Raw genomic sequence first — 10064 nt, forward strand, 5'->3', positions numbered from 1 at the left:
CATGTAACAACCTTAGAGGGGTTGGGTAAGAGACCTCAAGTCCCCTTAAACTTTTTACCACCCAGAATTCTCTTCAACTGGTCCCCATAAATGTCTCATCTTCACCTCTCGTTAACTGACTTCTGATTTTTGTGTGGTCACTCTATAGTAGCCACTGGCCTCCTTCACTTCAAGGTGTCCAATCCCTTGTAGGATTGATGGCCCTGCTAACTTTGGACAGTCAGATTTTGTCCTTGCTGGGTCTGTGACATCTACCTCACCTTGATGGCCAGGACTCCTGAAAATCCCATCAGCACTGAGCAGTGGGAAGCCCCATCTGTCCCTGTTGCCTGCTTCTGGAGATGGTTGGATGCCTGCCCACCTTGAAATTCTGTCTGCACTTGTTTTTTCAGATTGTGTTTTCCTCCCTCTGACAGAAGCTTCCAGGAGCATGTTGTGGCTCTTGAAGGTCCCCCAGATCAAAAAGAGAAGCAAGCTTTTGCTTCCCCTGGAGAAACAGCAAGACTGGTGACTCATCTGTCACTGCTAATTAGCACAAAGGGTCTGAACATTGAGGAACACACAGAGAGAAAATGATTGGGATTAACCAAACACCAGGAGGTTTTCTTTGTGTGTTTTTTTTAAATTATTTTCTAAAATATAGCCTATTTATTATGTGGTGGTGTCAGGAGAACAGAAAGAAAGAAAGTTGATCAGCAGCAGTGGTCTGTTTTAGAAAGTCTTGAGCAGAGAGCTTTGGGTTGCCCATGGATATATGCAGAAGAAGCAGTATGCACCCAAAGGCACAAAACATAAACCCCATTTTGGAAGAAACTGGTCACCAAGAATTAGGCAAAGAATGCATTCATTAAAGCTTACAGAATTCTATCCAAGATCAGTTTTCTTCTCTGATGCTGATGCAGACCCTCCAAACCAGGAGCTGGAAACTGGCAACATGCATTGTGTTCGGCAAGAGCAATTTTAAAATTTCTTGCTTTGAATTGGAATGCCTTTTGTGGTGTATGCAATTTGCAGTTGGCCATAAGTAGTCTGATCATTCCTTTTTTTTTTCTTTTTTAAGAGAAATGAAAGTCTTGCTATCTTGCCCAGGCTGGCTTCCAGACTCCTGGGCTCAAGGGATGCTACAACCTCAGCCTCCTGAGTAACTGGGACTACAGGTATGTGCTACCATGCCCAGTTTTGACCATCCCATTAACTCAGGTCTCTTTACATATTTACAGTGCCTTAACCACCTGGACCCTGAAGGCAATTGAGCAGGATTGCTCAGTAATGTTCTTCAGAAGGCAGAGGAATTGAGAGGTTCATGATGCTCACCTCTGGATTATGGGTTTTAGAGCCTACCGGGGATGCCTGAAGGCTTTGCTGGCCAGAGGGTCAGAGGTACTCAGGGGAAGAGGCAAAGCTGGTTACTGCAGACTGGGCAGGGGGCTGCCCTTGCCAAATCCCTTATCCCACAGTTCACTCCCGCTTGCATATCAGTCTGTTGCCTCCAACAGATTCTAGGCATCTAGGAACAGCTGTTCCCTAAGATCCCCATTATTTAGGGAACTCAGGAGAGAAATACTAAGGAATAGGCCAAGGTCAGCAAACAAGAATTTCAGATATACTGAAACTATATTCCCAGAACCAAAATTTAGATTCCAATGGTCCAAAATTGGGAGCATAGTATTTAACATTGTGACTGCCCTGGGAAATTCCTGACATATGAGCACACAGGAGCAGAGGAGCTACCTAAATCTCAGCCTGTGTTCGCTGGGGAAAATGAAGGGAAAAAAGAAGGAGCTCCACTATCAAGCCCTGTCTGGGAGAGGGTGGCAAGTTTTCAAGGTTATGCTCACTAGTAAAAAGGGATCTGGGCTTTTTTTCTCAGTGAAGAATCCACTGAATTATTTCGGATTTCGTTCACATGCTGAAAACAGATAAATTCAAAGAGACATGAATCAGTGTAGACAAGTGCATGCTTGGTCTTTTAATATCATGCCTCCTTGCTCCCCGCTGGCCGAGAGGGAAAAAATACAACAAATACCTTAACTTTGCTTCTTGAAAACCACAGAACTACACCAAACTATCTAAATATATATTCCTGGATTTCCAACACACAGACTTGCGGGACAGTAGGAAAAAATACCTAAAATATGCCTTTTCTATGTAACATAAGGACAAGGTAGTTTAGAAATGACTAAAGGAACATCACTTTTTCTTTGACTGCACATGTGTCTTGGATGTGCAGACAAATAGGGCACAATAGACCAAAATTAAAGTGAAAGCTCTAGCATGGTGCCTGTTGAGAATATATTAGAATAGAAATGGGGAGGACAGTTTCACGGGGCTTTATTCTCAGGCTTAAGGAGACCTAATGAAGAATTTTAAGTAAAAAAACACTATTAATACATTTTACTATATTAATATAGTAATAAATGTTTACCAAATGAGTTCTTACAGGATTTTTTACCTATATATCTTGTAATTCTTTGCTATTCTAGTTGAATCTGAGCTGAAAATGGAAACTCAGTAAGTACATTTATTCTCTGCTGCCTTAAGAGAAAAAAGAAAAAATTTTGTGCAAGTAAAATACATTTATAAGGAAAAGACATATCTTTTTATTAATAAAAGCTTTCAAAAAATTTGTGTTTCTGAATCATATTTTTAATGAAACTGCTTAAAAGACTATAAATATATGGTAATAAATATTTTGTAACTGTTTTATAGGAATGTTCATTGCAACAAGAAAAAAAGGGACAGCCATCATTCCTGACTAGTTACATAGTAATTCATTGATTTTCATTAGGTATTGCATTTATGATATTTACAACTCATAAGCTACCAAGGAGTATACAATGTAGTCTCCCTCTCAATCCTGTCCACTGATCACCCAGTGTCTCTCCCATGAGACAACCAACATTTGTACTGTTTTGGGTATCCTTCCAAATATATTTGAAACAAGTATGTATTATTAAATATCTATTTCCCCTCTATATGAACATTAGCATACTAACCAGCATTCTTCATCTGGCTTTTTAAAAATCTAACAACATATATTGGTAATCATTACATATCACTACACAAAGAGCTTCCTCTTTTTAAAGCTGCATAGTATTCCCTCCATATGTATTTAGTTGTTCTCCCACTAAAGGACATTTAGGTTGATTTTCATATTTTGCCACAAAAATGCTATACTCAATAACCTTGTACATATATCATTTTGTAAACCTGTAAGAATATCTGCAGGAATAAAGTTTCAGATGTATAACTTGTAGGTTAAAGGGCATATACATTTGTAATTTTGATAGCTGTTGCTAAACTGCCCTCCATTGAGCTGCACCAATATGCATTCTCACCAGTATTGTCCAAAAATGCCAGTTGCCCACACTGTCATGAACATACTGTTATTGAAATTTGCCTGTTGGATAATTGAAAAATTGTATCTCAGGGTGGTTTTAACTGGCATTTCTTTTATTTCTAGTGAAGCTGAGCATCTTTGCATTTGTAAGAAACATTTATATTCCTTTTCTGTGATCTGTTTGTTGATACCCTTGGTCCAATTTTGTATTAGGTTGTTGTTCTTTTTCATGTTGATTTGTAAGATATCTTTATCAGTGAAATCAATTCTTTATCTGTGTTACATGTTGAAACTTAATTTTTCCAGTTAGTTGCTTGTCTTTTGATTTTGCTTATCATGGTTTTTGCCAAGAGGAATCTTTAAAAATTTTTCTCTGTTGACACTGTGTCATCCTTAGAAATGATGGGCTCATCTTATATTTTAATGGGCTTATTTTTTTCTTTAACATTAATATTTTTGATCCATCTAGAACTCATCTAGATTTAAATTTTGAGGTATAGATTCAAGTTTATTTTTTAGCAGATGTCTACCTTTGAATTGGGATCTCACCCTTAATTATACCATATTCTCGTAAGTATGTGAGTCTATTTCTGCTCTTCCTAATTAGTTTCGTCGCTCTGTCTATCCATGTGCCAGTTCTACACAGTTTTAATCATTGAAGATTTAAAATATTTTAATATCTGGCAGAACTAGATCCTCTTATTTTTCTTCTTTCAGATTTTTTGATTATTTTGTCTTATTTTTCCATAAGAAATTTATCATCAGCAAGTACGGTTTTATTTCAGACTAAATAAAGTCTGAAATAAATGGAAAATCTTTTTTTTCCTATAAATTGTGTCTAACCCATAGAAAGAAGTAATTGTGGGTCATATAAAAAGTAAAAAGTAACTTCATTTAGGTTTTACTGATAATGACAACATGCTCAATTTCATACTCTTGAATTAAAGAAGCAAATTGATAAAATTTCAGTTAATAAATAAAACAAATTCAGAAAATATATTTCAAATCTATATCAGGGATCAGTGGTTGACAAGATTGCCATCTTGCCCCCATGGGACATCTGGTGGTGTCTGAAGACATTTTTGATTGTCACGACTGGCAGTGAGGGTTTTGGTGCTCCTGGCATTTACTAAGTGGAAGCCAAGGTTGCTGCTAAACATCCTGCAGTGCACAAGACTGCGCAGCCCCCCATGGAAAATTATTTAGTTCAAAAATGTTAATAGTGCAGAGGTTGAGAAGTCATGATTTAGAGAGTGAAGCAGATAGAGTTTTTTTTCTTTTTTTAAGCACAAAGAGAGGAATGTAATTAATATGTAACTACAAAGAAGAAAGTGGAGATGATCTCTAAGAAAGAAAAGGTGAGCAAAGAAGATAGGAAGTGGAAAATTCATATTTTATGAAATTTTAGCTTATTATTTACAACAAATTTTGATGTAGTTACCACGTGAAAATCTTACAACTCTAAATCGGTATTAGAATGCACCTATGTTTTTGAGCTATAGGGGGCAGTCTGCCAGTTTTTAACTAAGAAGCAAAACACCATCAGGGAGAGAATGAATTTGGATGAATGAGTTGAGTTTAGTTAAAGATGATCGACCTTTCTCTGAACTACTGGGAGCTTTTATTTGCGGTATCTTCATATGCTAGAAAGGTCAACAGAAAAAAAATATATGATCAAACATTTTTATGTTTGTCAATTTTATAAGTGAAATATTATGTATCATTATTGTTTTAATGTGTGATACTGTAATTATGCATGAGATGTGGAATCATAGGTTTATAAGACATTTATATTTATCTTTTATTCATTTTTTATATTGCATTGTAGATGTTAATTATTGGTTTTGTACCCTTTAGACATTAAAATAATGAAACGTTTTTCTGCCATTAATGTATTACAAACAAAAAATGAAGTGTTCCTGGGATATAAATGGGGTACAGTTTTCAGAGATATATTTAGAGTTTACAAGGCTCTCAACATCTGACTAATGTAAGTTACATTTTTCCTGAGTGTCTCCACTTTATAAAACCCTCATTCAGATTTTTTTGTTCTTGTGACATTCTCTCCTGCTTATTAACATTTTTGTGCTGTGTAAAACTTTATTTTGCTAACAATTCCAAATGTCGGGTAATTCAATTCTTTTCACATTCCAAAAATAGAGAATTTCCTATGTGTCTAGCAATAATTTTTCAGTTAATCTGTATTGCTGATAAAGTGCTTCATCAAGTACTAACAGAATTTAGTTTCTGATATCTGATATTAATAGTTAGGGTAAGCCAACAACACTGTATATATCAACTTGGAAAAGAGCAAAAGCTTTCTTGAACTCTTGATTGGTCGAATGTGATGTGTTCTGACTGGATGAGAAGTGACTGATACATGGCCACAAGAGTTTGTGAAATGAACATATGTTTCCTTTTTAGTTTATAAAAAATTCAATGTTTGCCAATGTCCAGTTCTGTGGATATTATAGATGAAATGCCTCAAAACATAATGATGTTCACTATGGTGGCTATAATCAAAAAAATAGTAAGTTTCAATGAGAATATGGAGAAATTGGAATCCTCATACTCTGCTGGTGGGAATGTAAAATGATACAGCTACTTTGAAAAAGAGTCTAGTAATTCCTCGAATGGTTAAACACAGTGCTGCCATGAGACTCATCGATGACATGCGTAGGTATGTACATGAGAGAATTGAAAACATATGTCCACAGAAAAACCTATACACAAATGTTCATTGCAGCATTATTCATAATAGCCAATAAAGGAAACAACCCAAAATGTCCATAAATGGACAAATGGATAAACTAAATGTGGTGTATCCATACAAAAATGTAATATTATCCAGCCACAAAAAGGAAGAAAGTGCTGATACACGATACAACATAGATGAAACTTAAAAACATTGTAGTAAGTAAAAGAAGTCAGATACAAAAGGCCACATATTATATGATTCCATTTACACGAAATGTTCAGAATAGGCAAATCTATGGAGATGAAAAGTAGTTTAGTGGTTGCTTAGAGATGAGAGCAAGGGGAGTTAGGGGCTAATGGAGGACTGCAAAGGGTTCAGTTTCTTTGTGCGTGATGAAAGTGTCCTAAATTTGATTGTCATGATGGTCGCACATCTCTATGAATATCCAAAAAGCCACTGAATTGTACACTATAGGTAGGTGAATTCTAGCTCAATAAAGCTGTTAGAAAAAAACCCACAAGAAAACAAAACCTGTTACTAAATTGAAACCAGATATTGTTACCTAATCTCAAAAACAAAGCAAGACAAAACAAAATCCACAATACCCTCCCCTAAGTAGCTATTAAATTCTATAATGTTGAGTTAGCCAGAGGTGCCTGTTGTGGCCTCACGTGAGACCACAGTTGACACGTGCCCTTGCACATGAGGACCTTTCGTGGCCATACCCTAGTGCTTCCCTTCATTTGGGTGAAACATTTCAGTAAGTCCTGATTTTTGTCAGAACCTACCCAAGTAGATTAAATTAGTTGGACAAATTTATACTTAGCTGTTAGAAGTTATATTACTTGGTTTGTTATTTTGTTCTAGGGAACAATATAATTTGCAATATGTTTAATTTTTGTGTGATTTTTTAGTTTTGTCATGCTTTTTATTTCCCATAATATTTTATTATGAAAAAATTCAGACATACAGTAAAAAAATTATAGTTAACATCGGTCTATCTACCACCAAGATTTCACTATTCACATTTTATTACACTTGTTTTAGCACATATTTATCCATATTTCCATCCCTCTATCTTTCCATTCACCCATTTTTCAAAGTAACTTGTAGATACCAGTACACATCCCCTTAATACTTCAGCATTCACATCATTAGGTAGAGTTTGATATTTGTTTAAAGTTTTTTCTTTTGATGTAAAATTTACATACAATGAAATATACAAATCTTAAGTGTAAATTTGCTGTGTTTTGATAAGTGCTTACACTTGTGCAACCCAAACCCCAGTCAAGGTATAGAACATGATCATTACTCCAGAAAATTTCCTTTTCCCCTTCCCAGTTAATCTCCAAGCTCCCTGTTTTTGCAGAAGCTCCCACAGTTCTCTTTTTCTCTATTTTAGTTACTTTTTAAAAGTGAGGTTAGAGCAAGAGACTACAAAGTATGAGGACAGGTTGTAGGTGTAGTTCTGGCAGAATAGAATCATATTTTTGTGGAATGTTTATATCTGGTCAGACCATAGTTAATACTACCAATATTACTTTTCACTTGGTGTTAGTGACTTAGAGTGAGATATTTCCATTCTTTTACTCTAGAAATAATGTTGTGATGAGCATTTGCCTATAAATCTTTATATATTGCATGATTATTAATAGTCAAAATTAGTAATATCTTCTTTTATCTGAACCAGATGAAACTTTGGTTCTTTGATGGCATAAATGGGTCACAGTTTTTCACATGCCCTATATTTCCAGTTAAATGCAATGTTCAAACAATATCCAGCAATCTGCACAGCTTGCAGCCCTTTGCCTGAAGAGGCAACATCAGTCATTAGATGGCCTGGTCCTGAGCCCTTGGCAATTTGAGAGTGGACAGAAGATGGGTTTTGCTCAAAGCCAACTGTTAAGGCCTTATAGGGAATATCTGGTAAATGTTCCAGCCAAATAGAGGTGTCTGACCCTTCTCATTACTTTCCCAGAGGCTGGAATTGCGGTCCTAAGGTGAAATCCAGTTGTAAATAACTTTTTCTTTATTTGGAACATGAAACGAAAAATGTATTCTTTATCTAACCATCAAAATATGTATCGAAAGGAACAAGCAAGCTGGATTTCTCAGCAAAGGCTCTCTAAGCAGGTGACAAACAGATGTTACTCTTTCTCTGTAGTCTCCTTCAGGACAGGGCACTTTGATCTTGCCATACCTTGCTCTTAGCAATGATCTTAATCTGCTATTCTCATCCATGCTAGTGGGAAGGAAAAATCATTACATGGCTGAGCCAGGAGTTTCAGGCCCATTTGGGGATTTCCTCAAGGATTTCTTATAAATGTTAATTTGCTGGTTATTGATACAGATTGTTTAGTTGCCTTCCCCTCTCCCCAATGATTATGCCAGCTACTATTATTATTACTATAATAAAAAGGATAAACTTCTTTTAAGCTATTCATTTTTTTGAACTCTGTATTAGATCGCTAAGGATTCCATAGTAAAGTACCACAGACTGGGTTGCTTAAACAACAGTAATTTATTTAAGGGAAGTTGAATTAAAAGAGCAATATATAACTAATCAAGTTTTAATCAGGAGTTTGAGGTTGCTGTGAGCTAGGATGACACCACGGCACTCTAGGCCGGGCAACATGGTGAGACTCTGTCTCAAAAAAAAAAAAAAGAACCAGGGACAAGAGACACTAATTAGGTCTGCATATGGGCAAACACAAGAAAGGACCTGGATTTGTGAGAACTGATGAAGCTATGTGTGAGCTTATGTTATGGAGGCTGGAAGTCCAAGGTGTGGGCAGCGTTTGTTTCTTTTGAGGCCTCTCTCCTTGGCTTGCAGATTATCATCTTCTCTTTGTGTCTTCACGTGGCCCTCCCCCTGTGTTTGCTTGTATTGTATCCTAATCTCTTTATTAGGACACCAGCCATATTGGATAAGAGGCCACCCATACAACCTTGTTTTACTTTAATTACCTCTTTAAAGACTCTATCTACAAAGGTAGTCACATTCTGAGATACCGGGAGTTATGACTACAATATACAAATTTGGGTGGGGGACAAATTCAGTCCATAACAAACCATAAAACACAAATATATAAGAAAGATATGAGCATAAGAAAAGGTAAAACGCTCATACAAAGCTCAATCAGTTCTCACAAATCAAGGTCCTTTCTTACATTTGCCCACATGCAGACCTAATTAGTGTCTCTTGTTCCTGGTTCTTATCCACTAGTTTGTAGTACCAACAGCAATGCAAGTATATGTCAGTTTTAACACAAACACAAAATTAGGTGTTATTAGACAAAAATCTGATTAAAATCTAGTTATATATTGCTTTTTAAATTCAACTTCCCTGAATGAATTTATTAGGTTGAATGTTACCCTTAGATTTATTTGTCACTTACGTGGTTTTCTCATTTATGTTAATTTAACAATATCCGGTCAATGTATATTTTTCTTACTTGATTAAACTCATTTTGAACAACCAATACACAATATAAAAAAATACTGGGACTGGGTGTGGTGGCTTACACCTGCAATCCCAGCACTTTGGGAGGCTGAGGTGGGAGGATAGCTTAAGTCCAGGAGTTAGAGACCAGCCAGGGCAACACAGTGAGACTCTGTCTTGAAAGAAGGAGAGAAAGAGACAGAAAAGGAAAGAAAGAAGAAAGAAAGAAAAGAAAGAAAGAAAGAAAGAAAGAAAGAAAGAAAGAAAGAAAGAAAGAAAGAAAGAAAGAAAGAAAAGAAGAAAGAAAAGAAAATTAGCCAGGTGCAGTGGCATGTGCCTGTATTCCCAGCTACTCAGGAAGCTAAGGCAGGAGGATCACTTGAGCTCAGGAGTTTGAAATTGCGGTGAGTTGCCTGGGTGAGACCAGGTCTCAACAACAAGAACAACAACAGCAAAAGACAACAAAATTGGATATATATATATATTAATATTATAGTTAACATCGGTCTATCTACCACCAAGATTTCACTATTCACATTTTATTACACTTGTTTTAGCACATATTTATCCATATTTCCATCCCT

This window comes from Propithecus coquereli, unplaced genomic scaffold (genome assembly GCF_000956105.1).
Source record: "Propithecus coquereli isolate 6110/MARCELLA unplaced genomic scaffold, Pcoq_1.0 Scaffold435, whole genome shotgun sequence".
NCBI classification, from domain to species: Eukaryota; Metazoa; Chordata; class Mammalia; order Primates; family Indriidae; genus Propithecus; species Propithecus coquereli.